At 41.7% G+C, this 20,287-nt stretch overlaps 1 protein-coding gene across 1 annotated transcript in view; it reads left to right on the top strand.

Annotated features, from left to right (window-relative positions):
* Positions 1 to 20,287, top strand: part of HS6ST1 (heparan sulfate 6-O-sulfotransferase 1) — a 193,506-nt gene that overhangs the window by 40,253 nt on the left and 132,966 nt on the right. The window lies entirely within an intron of this gene.

Raw genomic sequence — 20,287 nt, 5'->3', positions numbered from 1 at the left:
AAGAGATAACAGTTACTAAAAATTAACAGAAAGAAAGGAAAATCTGGTTGGGTCCCAGGAAAATGTTAGTTATATGAGATTTTTTGCTTTGATGCTTAAATATAATATTATCTTATGTTACTTTTGGCTTACACGTGTGCATCAAGCTAGTATAATGTAACCCAAAGGTGAACTAAAGGACATCGAGGAAGAGGAGAGGCCTTCATCAAAAACGACCCCCAAAGAGTGGTGCAACCACCAAAACAAGTGGTGGAGCATGCGTGGTAAAGGTGGTGATGAGGGCGGAGGTAGAAGTGTGATGAATAGAAAATGGGAGGAGATGACATTGACACATGGCATAAAAGGGGGGAATCTTCACTTGGCAAGCTCGTACGTAGGTGGCAAGGGTCCAAGAGCCCTGCACTCCATACCCCGCGGTTATCCTTTGCTTATGCGCTATTATTGGAACCAAATTATCCCTTGTTTTAACCAAATCATATTGTCAATATTTCAAGTGTATCCGATTTTATATATTTTAAGCTATTCAGTTAAAATTGCTGCTACCTTTAATATTGTTTGGGGTTTTTTTTTTTTATGATGGGATAATTGGGCAAATATAACAGAGTGTTTTTTCCCAGTCCTTATCTCAGCTCATGAACTCTTTGTTAAATTTTCTCTCCTCTGTCCACTCAGAGGAGGGTGAGTGAGCAGCTGTGGGTGCCTGGTGTCTGGCCAGCCCCTAAACACTACACAGGTAAAAAACAAACAAAAGCTGGAAGGAGTCCTGTATTTTGTGATAGCTTTCCCTGCAGAGAGCATATACTCTACCCATGTATTTTAAATGTATTTCTTCACTTTTCTCACCTGATTTGATGATTTCTGAGCACCTTGGAACACCAGAATGGTTTAGTTCTTAGTTATTGAAAAGTAAATCAAAGTATGTGTTGTGGAACAACAGTATGGATTCTGGAAATGCTGAAAAAAGTATAATAAATAAAAGAATATTGAAACTTAGCAAGTGATTCCAAATAGAGTATGTTATCAATACAGGAGTCACACCAATGATGAGCTGTGCTTTATGAACACTTCTCAAAGTGCCAGGTTACAAGTTTTTGTTTTATTTTTGCTGGCCAATGTCTTAACATTCTCCTAATTGTATATTTTTCAAGCTGGCTGAATTTTCTGGCTTACTCTTAGGAGCTTGATGCTTCAGAAACCACAATGGATTTTAAGGAATTGCTGTTGTCAAAATCTACCTGTGGTAAACTTCCATAAGAAACAGTCAAGGTAAACTGCAGAGGGAATATTCTTGGAGATCTCCATACATAACAGTGAAATGGGAAAGATTTATGTTCTCTAAACCACATGTAAGCAGCTTCTGCTGAAATCATCACTCTGCCTATGAGGTATTTAAAAGACACCTGGCTGCTGGCCAGGCACTCTGAAGGTCTCAGAGAGGGGCTGGGTGCTCCAGCTGAGATGGGATTGGCTCTTGAGCCCTGGGTTTAGGTTTCATCTTTCAGGCTGCCAGATGAGGAGACTATTATTTCATTAATGATCTATCCAAACATGCCTACTTATTATATATACTCCTTTGTTTTTAAAAGGAAATTATCCATTTAATGAGTAATAGCAAGAGAAGGGGAGAAGGGAGAGAAAACCACTCCTACATCCATTGGGACAAATTTCCTTGCAGAGAAAAGCCTTCTGTTTCCCATAATGAATTCTTCTGCAAATAGAAACATATCTTAAGTGCCCCTGCTGTGCTAGTGTGTATACATTATGTATATGAACATAATTGTGCAATAGGTGTAGAATATGAGGAGATGTCACTTGGATATAAATGCAAAAACGTGGGGGGCAAGTTTGTCATGAAATATGTTAGCTGGGATTTCTTCAACCTCATTAATTAGGTGAAAGACTCCACAATTCCTAAGGAGTGTGTGACATTCTTCCTCCTGTTTCTGCTACCTTTGTCTTTAATATAATTATTTCTGAAATCTGTTCATGCAGATCTATTTGTGAGCATGTAAAGTGAGCAAGGTGGGAAAACCCCAATCATTGGCAAGGTTTTGTGGCACCTTCCAGGGGAGAGGGGGTGTCAGGCTGTTGATGGGAGTGGTGGCTGCTGGTGACAGCAGGATTCCTGATTACTGTCATAAGAAAGGACAGCAGTGCTAAGTGGACAGGCAAAAAGAAATTTGAGACCAGAGCACAGCACTTCAGGTCTCACAGACAAATGAAGTGCAGAAAAGGGAGCCCACCTTTTAGTGAGACAAGGTCACTAATTTAAACAGTAGTGGGACCACTGCAGAGACTCCTCCACAAGCTTTGAAGATGTAAAGCCAAAGCACCCAATGAATACATCTGACTGATGCTGATCAGCAAAATACACTGTTTGCTTGCAGCCTGCATCTCTTACAGTTCCCTTGAAAATTCGAGAGCCGGATCCAAAATCCTTCTTGGAGAAAGATGGGACGGAGGGATAAAAGACAGAGAAAAGCAAGAAAGGTGGAACTGGTGTGGACGGCTCCGTTTGTATCTGTGCAGGATTTGTCATCTTTCCAAAACTGTTCCATTGCATTTGCCTGTTTGCAGGGTACAAACTGTTCCCTTCCCAAGCCTCCCTGTGCAGAAGCCAAATATTGTCAGAAGCTCTCTGGAGATTGGTAGAGCCTTCTAAGGCTTAGACTTCCTGCATGTTCACTTAGGGTGGAAAAAGAAATGGGATGAATTGGCACCTGCTGGGAGTGGCTTGAAAATTATTTATGTTCTGCCAACCTGATTTACTATTTGGTGTCCTTGTGAGCTCCACAGCTGTAAGAGTATGAAAATGAGGGGTTTTTACATGGTTGGGGAATACATTTTCAAGGGACATAATTTGGTTTTTGACTTTTGTCCTTCCTTTCTTCAGTCTTGGATTCCTATTTCATTTGAATGTCTTTGGGAAACTTCATTGTTAGATGGAATTACACTTTCACTCAGTTTTTATCCTAAAATTCGGTGGAGGGGCAAGGCAAATAGTAATTCCAGAGAACAGAAATTCCATTTTTTAAATCTGTCTTAAAATGTAGTGTGCTGTTTTTTCCACAATGATTCTTAAGCAGTTCCACTCAGCTGTGGCAATGGAGGGTGAAAAGAAGAGGAGGAGGAAGAGGAGGTGACCTCTGGACCAGTCTTGGTTAGGATTAAACAGGTTTTAAATAAAACTTTGTTACTTCTATGGTTCTATCAATTTCTACAAAAATATTATAGAAAAGTAGAGATCTGTTTAGGGGAGAAATCAAGCAAGGTACTCAAAACATCCTTCAGTTGAAACTGTAGGAGTTTAACTTTTTTAACTTTAACCAAATGAGGAGATGACAATTTGAAAACAAACATGGCTGTGGAAATGATCAAACAAGCATTTTTCTGCCTACTTTACTCTTTTCTAAGCATTTCTTGCAGTTGCTTTCATTGCAGTGTTTGCTGTAATTTCCACACATGTGCTGTAGCTTAACCTTGCACTTCATTGACCAACAGCAATCACTGCAAGCACAACCCATTCTGACTTTTAAAAGAAAAATAAAAATACAATGGTTTTTATAATCAATGCATGGATTTCTGAATAGTGGGAAAGCATCTGGAAGTCAGCATTCATTTCTCTTTGCTCAAGAAATTATTTGGAATCTTAATTGCTTGGATTTTTCCAAATCCTTCTTTACCCAAAAATTCAGAAGTATTGAAATGATTAAACGCTGCAAAAATCTGCTACATTTGATCTGTGGGTGATTACAAGTATTAAAAAGTTTCATTTATTGTGTCATAGATTTTTTAGGGGGAACTTTTTCTACTGCATTTCCAAGGTTGTGACTAGGACTCCAGTTAAGGTTGATGGAAGTCACAGCACGAGTTCAGAAGGATGCACATTGCATTTTATTCCTGACTTCTCACAGCACTGGGCAAACAACTTCACCCTTTTTTTGTATTTTTCTTGCTAGCACGTGTCTGTTCACTCTCACCTGCTGTATTTTTTGGGATTTTTATAAGTATTGTAGGTGCCCTGGGCCAGGATGAGCCTTTGCTTTCTGTGTCCTAACATGGTAGAATGGCAGAACTTGCTTAAAAACCTCTAGGTTCTACTGTAATAGTAATGGCAATCCTAAATACTAAATTACAACCCCATAAGCACCTTCTAGTTTTCTGCAAACAGCTTTTGTTCATAATATATACCTTACTTTTTTCCTTTTTTTACCAAATTAGAACATGTGAAGTCAAGATAAAAACTCCAGAGTATTCAGGTTTAAAAAATAATTCAATTAAAAAATAAATTCAAAATTAAAATCAATTCAAAAATAAAATAAATTCAAAAATAAAATAAGTCTAAATAAAAATAAATTTAATTTAAACAATATTTCAATTTAAAAATAAATTTCAGAAAGTGTACTAGTGTCACTTAGAAGAAGGAAGAAAGTGGGTAGAAATGCTGTATTGCTGTCCAGATGGAAAACATGTCAAATATGCATGAAACTCTTGGCCCAGGTGGTGGGGAGGCTGAGAAATGGAATGCCTTTTTTTTTTTTTTTTAACACCTAAGAGAGACCATTTGCTTTCAGCCTCACCTCTAATTCTGATAAAAAAAGACTTCCTTGGACTCAAGGATGCTCTTCAAAGAGAATTGAAGGGCACGTTCTAATTTTATTTCTCAGAGGAAGCTGAAATGACAATGTTCTCTTCATATTCTCAGGGCTGCTTCAGATCTGGGAAAAAAACAAGAAAAGAAGCAGAAAAATACTCAGTCTATCTGCTCCCAGGGCTGGTGCAGGGGGTTTTGTGAACATTTATTTCCGTGCCTTCTAGTAAAAGCTACGTGGAGCTCAGCACCAGGCATGAACCAAGGGGAGCTCACTCTGGAGCTGCCTCAGAACCTGGAAATCCAGGATTTCTGATGGAAGGAACCACACTAGGGGCTCTGCAATTTCCCCTTGCATCTGCAGTGATGAAAACTTTGCCATAATTGCAAAGTTCATCCTTTGCTTTCTCAGCTCCTCTGTATATCTTGACCTGTTTCTAAGGTGGCTGTGAAAGGCCCAAGTCAAGTAAATTTGACCAAACTTGCTTATATCTTAAAAAATGTTTATATTCTACCATCCTGATGTACCATTTGGTGTCCCTGTGAGCTCCACAGAGTGAAAATAAGGGATTTTTGCATGGTTGGGGAATGCATTTTCAACTGATATAATTTGGTTTTCGACTTTTGGCCTTCCTTCTTCTAGTCCTGGATTCCTAGATCATTTGAATGTCTTTGGGAAACTTTATTGTTAGATGGAATTACACTTTCAGTCAGTTTTTATCCTAAAATTCAGTGGAGGGGCTGGATTCTTGTGTCCATTAGCAGCTGTTCAAGGAAATTGTGCAAACTGGAAAAGGTGAAATGCCACACCTGCCTCTTTACCTAGGTTGTCTAGAAAACCTAGGTAAAGGTTCTAGGTTTTCATGGGGTTTTCTTTGGTTTCATGGGGTTTTCCAGGTTTCTAGGTTTTCATGGTTTTTTCGTGGGGTTTCACGGGGTTTTCTTCCCCATGAAACCCTGGAATAGTTGAAATCTCCTTAGGAAAACATGTGTGGTGCTGTAATGGTTGTTTTTAGGTAGTGTTGAAGGACATCAGGTTGTGTTCACACAGTGAAGAGGTTTTTTTGCATATATTATGGTCATGTGGTAATTTATGTCATTGTAAGTCTTTGGCCTCTGCATTTTGGACCTCCACAATCAGCAGACAAAAGGAGTTTGGGATCTGAAGGTTGTCCGTTTTGTAGAGAAGGAGGAGGTTTTCCTTCCCTGGTTCTCAGCTTGCTAAATGAAGGCAGGATAGCTTCACATCTGTTCTTTTTTCACGTGGTTGGCCTGTAACACAGCTTTATAGTCTGCAGGATACACTCCTGACATCTGCAACAGCCCCTGTTCTGTTTGTTTTATTCATTTATTATTTATTTATCATTTTCTTTTGCTGGAGTTAAAAAAGAAGAAAAAAAGTATTGCTTTTTTACCTTGTTGTTATAAGACTGGAATTGTGCTGATAAAGAATGAGCAGAAATGACCAAACAGCCTCTCAGGGAGAGGAAAGAATGGTGTGAACACCTTTGTTTTGGCTTTTTGGCAGTCACTGGATTGCTTTTGTTTAATTCTTTATTTGGAGGTAGAGAGCAGAGCCTGGTGATTGATCTGTTTTATGTTGTATTGAAGAATTGAGGGTTCTTGATTGTATAAATTACTTGCAATTATTTTTTAGTTTCTCCTAATCACCTAATTAAGGTGGTGGGGGGGGGGGAGCTTTTCAGTTAACTGCTGGTGGCAAAATGTTAATTTCATTAGCTTGATCATTTATCAGCTAATAAATTGGAATAGGAAATGTCATTACTCTGTCCGGTGTATGGTGGTTACTAGTTCTGGTATTTGGTTCTTGTCCAATATTCATAACTTGTGAGCCATGTTTTTTGGTTTATTTTTCTAATGAGTTTGATGCCTCTTAGTTCATTTTGCCAGTGTGGTAAATTTGTCCTTTCATACAGCAACTCCTGTCCCTGTATTATGTATGAATCTTCCTTCTTTTCAAGGCTCCCAGGTCTCCAGGTCCATAAATATTCCATGATTAGAAAGCCCCTTATGTTTCCCCTCTGGACTGGAAGTGGTTTAGAAAGAGGAGAGGTTACAGAAGTAAGGGGGTAGGGCAAATGTAGAACAATGATTCAGTTAATTCTTAAAAAAAAAATAAAATCTAAAAATCTTTGTGACTTTCTCCTTCTCACTTCTACTTACAGCACGTTTGGGCTGCTTTTTACACTGGACTGGGGCAAGAAACTATTTTATTATTTAGTTCCTGCTGTTTCAAATGTCCTTGGAACGATTTCAGTGTCACATATCAGAGAATGGGAGGAGAAAAGATAACAATGGTTTGAAGTCAACATGTTGTTAATAGGTTGTTATTTGTGAAATTAGCCAGGGAGGATGTAATGATACAGAACAGAATGGAGCTGTGACATGCAGCATCAATAAGAATAGGGCTGAAATATTTATGGTTTTCTACTCCATGGAACAATTGTAGTTTTAATTGTTCATTTTTCTGCATCCACATGATGTTTCTTTGTCTTTGTGGTGCAGTTGTTTTTATGAAGCTTTTGTAATTCCTAACTTACTATTGCCAGAGCAGCACCTGCTGGCTAGAATTGATAGAAATGTCATCTGAAATTCTTTGCTAAGCTTCTTTCTTCCCTACTTACTTACTCAGGCCATAACTATTTCCTTCCTTAGGTTTGAAGAGTTATGCCAATTGTCAATGCAGAGAAGTCACCATCAACATCTTAAAAATAGTCTTAATTTTCCCTCAGGAATTAAGAAGCAGAGTGCAAAGATGGGGTTAACAGCACTTTTGTACTCTATTTTCCCCTAATACATAAATTTTTTCTCCTGGACATACTATTTCAGTTCCTATCACAGTTCTCTTGCCAAAAGAGAGTATCTTTGAGCTCTGTCTCTTAAAATGTGTGAGCCAACTTTCAAAACGACCCCATGATCTGATGTTTCAATGTGCTCAGTAGATGCCCTTAGCTGGGAGAGCAGTGCTGCAGATACTGGAATGGAAAGCAGTGGCTAAGTCTGTGTAGGGAATTTCTGACCTTGCTGAAACAAGGGCAATATTGTGTTATCAGAGAAATTAATATGAATCCTTTAATGCATGCTAAGAAAAAGAAAAGACCATGAGGGATATGCTTCCCCTGCAATTCTCCCACTGTGTGTGATCTGCTCATGTTGTGAGTCTCTGAGAAAATTGGTTTTAATTTTGAAAGTTATAAATAAATACACAGAATGAAATGTGTGGTGCTATCCAATGTCCAGCTTGGATTTACATGAGGCATGAAGTGGCCTTTTTGTGACAGAGCTGAATTGGGCTTGCATGAGGACTTGTGAAATGCTGGTGAAAGATATTCTTGGAAAGTGATGCATTCTGGTACCTAGCAAAGAGAGAAAATGTGTCTGAGGAACATTTTTATGAGGTTTTGCTTTAGTAAGTGCGATTTCATGGTACCCACAGAAAGGGAGAAAGAGAAGGGAGACCTCTGTTAGAGACTGGGAACTCTCTCAGGCCAGGAAACAAAATCTTAATGAGGGAAAAACATGAGTTGCCCAAGAATCCTGCAGCACATCCCTCCCTCAGCCCCACCAGCACTGGGTGAACTGGCTCAGGAGGTGTGGTATTAAAGTGTTTATTGTAAAGCAGGGGCTCACAAGGTGTATTTTGGTGGAGGTTGTTCCTGAGGTCGATGGGCAGTGGCAGTAGGGTCTTGCTGGATGCTGGGTAAATGCTGAGCTGTGGCACAAGCCCTGCAGACTTCCCAAATGACATGGTTTGCACAGTGCTGTGGAAGAAGCTGGTGATGATCAAAGCCATGGTTTAGATCTGCATTCTGTCCACTTGCCCATGCTGCCTGTTTAAATCAAGGTACTGCTCTCAACAGCAACAGAAACAAATAAATCATTAGACCCACAAGAGCTAAATGTTCCCAACTGTAAGCACTGCTCATGGTCTTCATTTTGGTGTCTTTTGTAGAATTACAGAAAAAGTACAAAAAGGGTCTGAAAGAGACTCTTTACACTTAGAAACTCAAACTTTTCACCTTGTAATGGATTGCTGCTGGCTTCAGCTGTAGGTAACCACTTCCTGTTTTCTTCATTAGTGTGAAACCTCAGATGTGAAAAATAAACTTTTGAGTATCTCTGCAATGCGCACATCTCAGCACAGCCACCTGCTGCTGTCTGCTGTAGAAATGCATTTGCCATTTTATACAAGAGTTTGGTGAATGATACGTTAACTATTTGAATATCTGAAGTAAAAGCAAACAGAGTAAAGATAATTTGTTATGCTCTTCAGAGTGATATTAAAAAAGAAAAGCAGCTCACCAGAGAAGCAAAACCCTCCTCTTTATGCATTTAACATATTTCTGTTGCTTTGCTTGCATATGGGATGGCTTGCTAAGCCACAGTACAGTCTGCGAACTGAACTGCCTAGTGTTTCTGCTCCCTGTCCTTTGTCACCTTGTGTTCCTGCTCCCAAAGGAAGTAGGAAAGGCCAGACTGGATTTTCCAAGAGCAGGTCTTATCACTGTCCAACTTCTAATTATTCGTCTGCTTCTGAAATACAGAGATTTTTCAGTGCTGGGGGCTGGAAGGAGGAAGGGAAAGAGTATTCTTAGCCAGGAATGTGTAAACCTGTTTCTTCCCTGCTTTGCCTGGTGCTGCCCTGACCTCTCATAAACTCAAGGGAATTTCAGGGCTGATGTGGAATTTACTCACATTTTTCTTTGAAAGCTTGGTATTTTGAGCTGAGAATAATTTACTGAGCCAACTTCTGCCTGCCAATGAATGACTACAGTGGTGAAATTAAAAGGGGAAAAAGGAGCTGTAGAGAGAATTTATAGGAGAGGAGGGGAGAATTTTGAAACAGTTCTGACATCCCCATTTACTTGGAAAATCCTATGTACAGGGCTCAGTCCTGATGTAGGTCTTATGAGGAGAATAGAATGACCTGACCCAAGTAACTAAACTGTTAATTAAGTTGTCATAGGGGTCATGTGAGTGGAAGCCCTGGCATTACAGGAGTGGTTTTACTACAATCCCCAGTTGTTCTTTGAGCAGTTGCCCAAATAGATTTCAAATTGCAAAAAAGTGAGCATGCCTCTGTGAGAATTCATTTATTTATTTGTATAAATAGCAGTTTGACAGCCTGCAGAGCCTCTGTGTGTGCTGGGCAGCTGGAGCAGAGAGGGTGCTCACACCTGGGCAGCTCAGGTGTGTGAGCTGCTGGAGCGTTGTTTGAATTTCCAGGACCAAAGTAAAGGTGTGTTCTGAGATCCTGATCTTTGCCCCTTCCAGCACAGGATGCTGCTCCTCATCCCATCACCATGGGCTGCACTGGGGAGAGGAGGAAGGAGCACAGTGCAGTTTTTGTCCTCCAGAGCACCAGGGAACTCTGAGATGGGAGCAATCCCTCGGCATTCTTCCTGTGTTTCCAAGTTTGGCAAAGACTTTTTTTACTTTAGATCCTGGCTCCAGCAGCAGCAGTGTTATTGTGGCTGTGGGAAAGGAGAAGTAGGAAGTGTCAGTGAGGATTTCACAGTGTCTTTGACACGAGGCTCTTTGGTAGGAGAAGGGGCTGAAGAAAAGGGGAACTCCAAAGGCAAAATAACTTGGAAGTAGACCCAGAGAATGTTTCTGTATGGAAAGAAGCAGGTTACTTTACTGTACACCATGAATGAGGTAAAAAAATTCCAAGCAAAAGCTTGAACAAAAAAACCCAAGCCCATGTGAACCAGAAGGGGGTTTACTGACATATATGTTGTTTTTAAATGCCTTGTATCACAGTCTTTTCATAAACTCATTATCTTCTGGTTATTGTGTGTTTATTCCAAAATGAGTACATGATTTTTGTGCCCAGTGAGCACAAGATTTATGAGTTTATAAATTGGTTCCCTTTACTTTGGAAAAAGGTCAGTTGGTTCCATAAGCAGCTGCAATTCCTCATCTCACTTTTTAGGTGAGCTCAAACACTTTGAAGACAACTAGAGAATCTTTCAGTCACACATAAATGAGCAAAAACTGAAATTCATCGCTTCATCTACAGTATTTTCTCTAAGAGTCCAAGGTAGAGCTGCAGGTGTTGTTGAAGTAAACAACAAATCTGTCAGCTAGCAGTTACATTTTAATGTGGTTTTTACAGAGAATTTATTTGAGGCAAGCTAGGTAAGTGCAGGTTAACAAGCGCTTTCTGTGCCCTGCTGTCTTCCTTCTGGTCGAGCTCTGCTCAGATGCTGCCAGTTGTGCCAAAAGGTGGAGTGATTTTGCAGCAACCAAGGAGCAGGATTGGACTTGCCAAATACTTGTGTGCTTGCAGCTGATGCCAGAACTAAAAAAACCCCTGTGGCTTTGGCTGCTTTATTGAAAATGTTGCTTTTTATTTCCCCTTCCTTTTTGTCCTGCTTTCTAACAACACTGCACAGTTGCAGTGGCAGTCTCCAGCTGTCCAAAATAACTGTGGGTTTTTTGAGGTGTGTGACTTGGAGCAGGAGAAAAATAAAACAACTGTGCAGAAATTCTGTCCTTTCCTGTGGGAAATGGACTTGTAGAAAATTCTCAAAACTTGACAGAAGGCACACACAGTGTGCATCTGTATGCAAACCTTGAGATAAGAAATGCTGACTTAGAAATGCCATGGAATAGGACAGACATCGAGAGAGAAATGGAACTAGAAACAAATTTCAAAGGATGGCCTTGCAAATAAGACTGGATACTTTGGAGAAATAGAACTGTGAAAGATGCATTGTAGTGGGACCCATGAAGGGTAATTTTTAGATAATTAGCTTTAAGGCGTCTGCAGCATGGTGTGACAAAAAGCTGACAGGCCAAGAAACACAGTGTTTTTTAATTAAGAAATAGTTGAATTCTGATTGTGATGTCATGAATTATAACATCTGTATTGTCTCACCCTTCTCATGAGACTGGAAATAGAATAAAAATTTCTAAAACCCCTCTCAGTTGCCCCATCTCTGGGCCAGAAAAGAGCTTAATCCAACACTTCCCCTACCCCCATTCCCTTTTTCAGGAAAGGCAAGCTAGGCAGACTATTTAGCATCATTTATATCTGTAAATTTTAAGCTGCAAGTGGGAGGAACCTTCCTAAATAAGCCCAGTGGTCTCCTCTTTGTTCACCTTTTCTCTATTCCTGGTTTTGGCTCATCCTTTCCCACTGGATTTCTGTGAAGGAACTCCTGCACAGTTCCCCTGCCTGCAGCCAGCTCTGTGGCTCCCAACCCAGAGCCATAAATCACCCCCCTGCCCTGCTATGGATGCTTTTAGCCAGCTCGGGGCTTGTAATGCAGATGAACATCTCAGGCTCTCCGGGGAGCAGAGCAGGAGAGGGAAGGGAGGGAGGGAGGCAGAGCTGCAGCTCCTTTCAGGGGCTGTTTGTGCCTTGCCTTTGTTGGGTCCCGGTCAGGTCACACATTTGCACTTGTTTAGATGAGGCAGGAGAGCCCTTGAGAGACTGCATTGGCAGAGAGGGCTGGGGGAGAGCAGGGAATGCTCTGAAAGGAAAGGGAGGGAGAACTGAAGCTCCTTGAGCACCGCAAATGAAGGTCAGAGGTCTCCTACGACCTTGCACTGCCTTTGTGACCTTTTCAAGGCTCTTGACTGGGATGATTCCGTGCCTGAGGGATTGCTGGCATCTGCAGGCATTCCAGCAGCAGTTAAACACCTGTGTGTTTGCTGCTGACATTTCATTAGGACGAGTAATGAGCCTGGATATTAAATGTCTGCCTTTCTGGCTGGTCAGGAGGGAAAACAGGAGGGAAGCTGTGTTGTGTCTCAGGGCTTGTGAAATCCTCATTTTACAACTAGGCTCTCTGCCCTCAGCCCTGCTGCTGAGCAGAGCATGGAGAGCAGACCCAGCATCACCCAGGATGTGGCCAGGACCTGGAAGCTTCTCCCATTTTTATAAACATGGCATAGCTCCCCTGTGTCCATTTCAGGTCTCTCCTAGAAAGACAAAAAAAAAATTCAGTCAAGATTCCCTAGAAAAAAATGCCCTCACCTGGGAGAAAGTTTATTCTGTAGCCTCCAGTTGCAGATAATTTTCCTGTGGTGATGGGTTGTGTCCCAGCCTGGCATAGGGACAGGGTGTGCAGGATGCCTGGGCTGGGGAAAGCATTGCTTCCCTCTGCCAGCAACCTGAAGGGCTGGGGAGCAAGGTCAAAACATGGGAGCTTCCTGCAGTTCAGTTCAGCCAGGGAGATCCCTGGGGGTGAAATGCCTCCCTGCTCGTTTCAGTTGTCAAAGAATTGTATGTGTTTTGAAGTTACTTATACCACTGGTACACCTACACCACAAACACATAGTTTTTCAAACCTAATAAATGTCAGGCTTAAACAAACAAACAAAACCCCAAGAGTGGGTTAATGAAAATTTATTCTTTGCACAAAGATGTCTCTGCCAACAGCCTGATTCTGCAGCAAACTGCACCTCCAAATCTAAATCTTTTTTTTTTTTTTTTTGCTTGTACAGGGGAGAGTGCTTTGCCTTCTCCTAACAGAACCTGAAAGGGCTGGATTGCTGAGAAGGAAATGGGCACTGTGTACACCTACAGTGCCTGAAACCAAGGCATCATTTTTCTCTTGGAGTGCTTTTTCACAATAGAGATGGCAGCTGTCATTTTTTGCTGCTGCTTTGAGCCCTGCTGAAATAAGATCTAGTGACTTGTACCAATGTTCAGAAAAATTGATGTCTCTTTGTTTATGCAGTAACTTAAAGATGTGCTGCTCTTTACAGACAGTTGGCAAGCTTCTGTACTGAACAGCTGGGCTTGGGATGGTTTAGGCAGGCTGGTGGAAGTGCCTTTGTAAATTTTAGGAGGTGTTAAAATTGTACTCCAACAGGCAAAGATGGGCTTCCATAAGCATTGCTGTCTTCTGCTAAAAGCTGACTGAAATTAGTGGGCTGAGATTCAGATGGGGACCTCTGTGTCTCCTATTTGTCACTGTTGGCTGAAGGATAAGAGAGGCGTCCCTTAAGCTTGGAGTGGGTTTAATTGGAGGCATGTTATGTGTCACTCTCAAAATGAATCAAAATGAGTTTACCATGGTGCAGAGAACAGTTAGCTGGGTTTGTTGTGTTGTTTGTTCGTTTTTTTTCCCAGCCCTAGGGAAATTATTGTAAGATTGTTTTATTCCTTTTGTTACTGATGCACAGGACAATACCTTCATGAGCAGCATTTTCATTTCTGACAGTAGCTGGCCTATATATCACTTTGGTATAAAAGTATTGTTTGGAATCTGAAAACTACATGTACCTTACATAACTGTGCTGCTTCTGCCACCCAGGCAGGAATGTATTCACAGAAAGTCTGAGGGCTGCTTAGACTTCTTTATATCCACATGAAAGAAACAGTGGGGTTTTTTTTTGTTCTCAGGTGTCCATGTGTTGGTTTGGTTATGTGTCTGTTTTCTTGCCTTTATTGTGCTGCAGGTATTGATGTCTTTGTGGGTTATTCATGAAGGGCTATGTGTTTCCCCTTTCCCCAGAGCTGTGCCTCACCCCACGAGGGCTCTGTGGTGGTTTAACCCCAGCAGCAGCTGAGCCCCACACGGTAGCTCACTCACTCCCCACTGATGGGGGAGAGAATCAGAAGTGAGAAACTCGGGGAGGAGGTGAACATAGTTCAGTAGCTGAGGCTAAAGCAGAACAAAGAAGAAAAAGAGGCAAAGCAAACCAAGGAATACACTCCCCCCTTATCAGCAGGCAGTTCAGCCATCTCCAGGAGAGCAGGGCTTCATCACATGTGACAGTGACTTGGGAAGACAGATGCCATCACACTGCACTTCTCCTCCATGCTGAGCAGGGTGATGCCATAGGGTGTGCAACAGCCCCTGGGTCAGCTGTCCTGGCTATGTCCTCTCCTGTGCACCCCCCCCAGCCTCCTCACTGGTGGGGCAGGGAACAGAAAAGGCCTTGAGTCTGTGCAAGCACTGCTCAGCAATTACAAAAACACCCCTGGATTGTCAGCACTGTTTCCTGCACAAAGGCAGAACACAGTGCCATACAAACCACTGTGGAAAAACTGACTCAAAACCAGCACAGATCCTGAGTGGTTTCACCCTTGCTTGAGGGTTTCTGTTCCTGCTGTCCCTTTGCTGTCCTTCTCCCTTGGCAGAGCTGACAGACACACCAGATTGCTTCAGGGCTGTGCTCAGTCTGAGCAGAAAACTTCCTTGAGACTGCAGTTCAGTCATTTTTGCAGACAGCCCCTGTGGACCATCAGATCCTGACTCCAGCTGAACTGTCCTCCCTGTTCCTTCAGCATGTTGTGGTCTCTGGTCCCTCAAGCTTCCAGCTTCTCCTGGCTCTTACAGCAGTGATATCTGCTGTGCCTCCTGTGAGCTCAGTGATTCCCAAGAGGATTTTGGTTTTTAACTCCCTCTCTCCTTTCCTGACATCCTAGTGTCTGGAGTGAAGCAGCCATGCTCCTAACAGTGCAGATTTCTGGTGGGATGTGAGACACAAGAGCAGTGAGCTGTTTTGGCATGCTCCAACTTGGGATGGTGTCATTTGGCCACTAGACCCTTCTCTGCAGCAGAATCAAGGGAACAGTATCATCATGTCACAGCAGTCCTGTGGATTTTTGATTTTGCCAGGAAAGTGTGTCCTGGGCAAAAGCTTCTCATATGTCAGGCTGGAAACTTTATTGAGGGAAGCAGTGGAAAGGGAAGGGGGCAGAATGTTTACTTTTTTAATACAAGGGATAAAATTCCTGGTTCTCACTCTGATAAGATACCAGGGGACTTGTGACAATCTAGTATTTCTCTAATTTCTGAGCACAAATGAGAGTGCAGCCTAGGAGAACCTGAGGAAGTTGTATACTGACAATGTCAGGTCTCTTCCCCCTCTCTAAGTTTTAGACCTGAGTGCAAGTATCAGGATATGGGAGTTCCGATTTCTATGTTTAGATTTCTCTACCTACTGATCTCTAAACATTCTATGCTTCTTTATCTCTGATTGTCTGTGTCTGATTACAGATTTCATAACCCAAAGAGCTTGTACTGTGAAGACTGAGAAAAACTCAAGCAGACTTTTTGAAAGGCTCTAGAAATATAAGACTTTGGAAATGTTTTTGTAATTACAGGGAAAACACTTTTCAGAATCTGACACCCCTTTGTTAATTAAGATTTTTATTTCCTTTTGAAGTTGTCAGAAAAAAAAAGAAAAGTTTTATTTTAATGCAGTTCATAGGGTTGGGGAAGAAGCCAAGCTGGGGTTCAAGCTGCCTTGCAGCCACAAAGAGAGTGAGAGCTGTGAGTACCTGGCCAAGCCATTGGTGGGGAAGACACTTTGCACAGATTTCTGTGTTCTGACAGTTGTGCCCAGATGCCACACAGGTGTACTTGGTGTGCAGGTGATTTTTAAGCCTGTAGCACCATGGAGCAGGGAAGAGCAAGCAGACTCAGATCATGTTTTCTTAAGCAGGTTAATTGAGGTTTTTGCCCTCCCAGTGGGTTTTGTTTCAGTTATTCATCAGCAGGTGTGACACAGGCAGGGATGGGCATTTGGCTGTCAGGAGGAGTGGCCATGTTTAAAAGTGGCCTTTTTTTAAAAGTGGCCTTTTGAGCTGCTGGTGACAGCAGGTGAGGTGGTGTGAGCAGACAGCCCAGACAGGGCTGCTGAACCTCTGCTGAGAGCTCAGCTTCATCCATTCCCATCAGCAGCAGCATTTGGAAACTAGAAAAGAGCATGTATAACACACAGCTTCACTTGCCCTTGAGCCAAGATTGTGATTTCATGGGCAGTGACAAATTCTCTGAAACAAGGCAGATTTCAGTTTCTAAAGTGCTTGTTCACTCTTGCTCTGCCAAATCAAGTCAGAGAGATTCTGAGAAGAAATACTGAGGGAAGGGTGCAAAATTACTGTAATTTGGTGGAACAAATTGGCATAAATATGAGTGGGGCTTTTTCTGTTGAGCATCATATGGTAAGAGCCAATTCCTGCTTTCTGATTCCTGCAATCAAAGATGAGAAGTGGCCCAGGAGGTGAAATGGGGCTGTAGCTGACAGGGGTCTGGGAACCCTTCTGCTTCATGATCCAGCACATCCTCAACTTCTCAGAGCTGAATTTTCCTCTCTGTGCCACTTTCCAGTCAAAGCAAACCTTTGGGTATCCCTTTCTTATTTTAAAAAAACCAAACTATTTCCTTAATACAAATATAGACCTGAAGGGAAGAAAAACACTTTACAGGAAAAGTTGGTAAAAATAGCACTTAATCCATTTTTTTTTTGTTTGTAGTAAACATCTCTGTAATGAGGTAACCCTTTTAGAGTCATGCTGTCCTGCATCTCAGAACAGTGCTGCAGTGAATGCAGGTGGGATCCCAAAAAGGGCAGGGTGTTGATCTAATTCTGCTGCCACTGAAGTCAGAGCTGCTGATTTCAGTAAGAGTTAAGATTTATATCCATGCTTGCGTTGTTTGAGGAAAACAAATTCAATTCCAGTGCCCCAAAACTGTCTGTTGGTTTCAAAGACTGTAAGGAATGGCTGATGTGACACTTAGTTGTGATGAATCCTTAGATTTTCTTCTCAGTTCTGAAAAAGACTATTCAGCATTTAGTAAAACAAATACTCCAGCATAAAGGTATCACTTTTACTGCCTGAAAAGCTAACTTTTTTGGAGACCTCTTATCACTGTTTTTCAGTTCACTCAATAGGGGGGCTCCTAAGGTGGAATACTGAATGCTTTTTAAACGTGTTTTAGAGGAGAAAACTGTAGTTTCATCAATGCTTAATATAAATTGAGCCCACTTCATACAGAAAAATATTTAGTGACAATTAAGAGGAATCAGTCTACTTTCATTCCACACAAACCTTTTTATGACTAATCTGAAAAAAAACCCTCTTAGCATTTAGCTTGTGTTTTTGTTTATTGGAACGCTAGCTTATTCTAGAGACCAGTAGAAGTCATCAAGGCTTTTGAAAAATGTGTTTTGAGTGGAATTGGTTTTTCATCTTCTTTTCAGCTTGCACAGGGGTTGCTGGGATGAAGTCTCAGCAGGTCCCTCTGCCAGCTGGCTTTGCCCTGAGTTGTGCAGGCCATGTGAGATCTCGCCCAGAGCCTTTCCTGTCCTGCTTTGTTCATCCCTGCCCTTGGAGCTTCCTGGATGTCTCCAAAAAAGAGGGGACACTTAACAGAAAAGCCAAGTGATGATATCATTTGAGTCTGAGCTACAAAATTATTGGAGCTGTTTTTCTCTGTCCCTCTGTGCCCAAGGCTTTGAATTAAACCCTGCTTAAATGCTGAAACAAGGAGTTCTGCTGTCTTGGCACAGCCAGCCAAGGCCCAGGTATGCAGAAAACCTTGCCTTTTTATTTATTTTCCATAGGAAATTCCTTGTTGTGGAGGATGCTAACTGGGTTTTGTTCCTTTATGGTGTAGTTGGCTGATATTTGATCTGTGTGTGAGGACTCATTTGTCCTCATAGAAGTGGGAATTAGCATTTTAAAAATGCAATAAGAGAGTGATTCAAGTGGAGTTTAAATCACATTGTGTTAGTTCTGTTCTGCACTGGAAATATTAGTCTGATCCTAATCTAGGGAGAAGTTCACATTGTTGATGTTTAATTTTGTTATTTCTTCATCTTACCTGTGGTATTTGCAGGGGTCCCCACGAGGAGGTGAGAGATGAGTGAATCTGACTCCATGTTCTTAGAAGGCTGATTTATTATTTTATGATATGATAATATATATTATATATATTACATATTATATACGATATATTATATACTATATATGATATACAATATATGATGTATGATATGATATATGATATGATGCTATACCAAAACTATACTAAAGAATAGGGAAAGGATACAGACAGAAGGTTTAACAAGAATGATAATGAAAACTTGTGACTGTTTCAGAGTCCCGACACAGCTGATGGTGATTGGTCATTAAGTAAAAACAATTCACATGAAACCAATCAAACATGCACCTGTTGGATAAACACTCTCCAGCCACATTCCAAAGCAGCAAAAAAAGGGAGAAGCAAATGAGATAATATTGTTTTTTCTCTAAGGCTTCTAATATTCCCAGGAGAAGAAATCCTGGTGAAGGGATTTTTCAGGAAATATGACAGTGACATTACCAATAGCTTTGTCTCCGTTTTGCTCCCTTGCTGCTCCTGCTGCATCTGTCAGCCTTGGAGAGCTGGAATGATTTCCCTGGCAGTGCCACACCAGTCCAATCTCAATTCCTATTACTGCCTGGCTGTGGGACTGTGTGTAGGTGTCTCTGACACACTGCTCAAGGCAGCCAGCAACAATTCTTCTTCTTTGTATCGCTGCGGCTCAAATCCTGCAGCAGCCCTCCCTTGTAAAGATAAAGGTACATTTATCCTCATTAGGCAGGCATTGGAGCCCTGAATCAGGGCTGAGTTGTGGCAGCAGAACCAAACAGAGACTAAAATGTTATTGCTAATAAAGATCAGGCAGTGCTGGAGGAGCAGCTGCACTTTGCCTGGCCTGGCCTGCCATGAAGAGTTGCTCATGTTCATTTGTGAATTGCGTTAAAATTAGGAAAAATGCAGAGAAAACACTGGTTTAGCTAACACAGAGTGACTTGGAATGATTTTTGCTGGTGATGAAGGGAGGAAGCCCTTCAGGTTGGGGAGAAAAGGGTCATAATTTGCTTGATTGATTTTAAACCTCTGACCCCTCTGTGTTATGCAGAAATGCTGTTTTGGGAAGGCAGTGTCCTTCCCTGGCAGTGCTGGGGCTGTGGGATGGAGCACTGAGGTTTTACAGGCTGAGTTCAATTTGACCCATGGCTCCAGTCCTCATTGTTGTGGTGATTAAAGGAAGCTTCCTGCTTTGGGTTCTGGATTATCTCTCCTTCAAAATTCAAATATTACTGATTAAGCCAAATGTGCAGAGAGTTTACTTAGTTGCTTTTGGATTGCTTAGCTACACTTTTTTTTTCTGATTACCCTTACGGAGTAAGGGGAGCTGTTCGACTTTCCTCCCTAATCTTTTTTTTCCCATTTTCTCTTCCTTGGCACCTTTTGTCCTGATGAGCCCCTGCCCTGATTTCTAGCCACATAGAGCGTGGAGAAGAACCAGGCTTCAACCTTTGAGTGCCAGAATGTCACTGTCCTGGGTCAGATTAAAGGCTCACCTTAACATAAAGAGAGCTACAGATAACTGAAGCAAGGCAAGGGTGGATGCTCCTTCCCCTGAGTAAAGACAAGAACTTTGCTGCCCTAGATATGCAGTTCCTACTGTATTTAGTAATTCCCAGTGGATTTTTATTTGAATTTGCCCAGTGTGCCATCAGTGTGCCCATCCAGGCAGAGCTTTCTGTCTGTGATTGTTTCTGCACTGCAAAGGATTTATTTACTGTTGTTTGTTTTGGATTTTGCTCATAATTCCATCAGCCGCTGTCCCAGCTCTGAGAATGGGCAAAATAGAAAACTGGTGATCCTCCTCTGCTCACAGAAGGGGCTGGAAGAATGCCCTGAGAGGTGTTGGCCATTTTAAAAATGAGGATAAATTAGTTTGATCTAACAGAGAGGTTACAAGGAAGTTTTGTACAAAACCAATGGCAAGCCTCAAGATAAAATCACAGTAAGCTTTGGCAGGAATCAGAAGACAAAAATTAAAGACTCTGGGAAAGAAGGCATTGGGGAACAATGGTATGGTCATTTTTTGTTGGAAATGTCCATCCATGATTTAAGGAAAGAAAGC

Source organism: Agelaius phoeniceus, chromosome 10 (assembly GCF_051311805.1).
Source record: "Agelaius phoeniceus isolate bAgePho1 chromosome 10, bAgePho1.hap1, whole genome shotgun sequence".
NCBI lineage: Eukaryota > Metazoa > Chordata > Aves > Passeriformes > Icteridae > Agelaius > Agelaius phoeniceus.
This window is presented reverse-complemented; position numbering and strand designations above follow the sequence as displayed.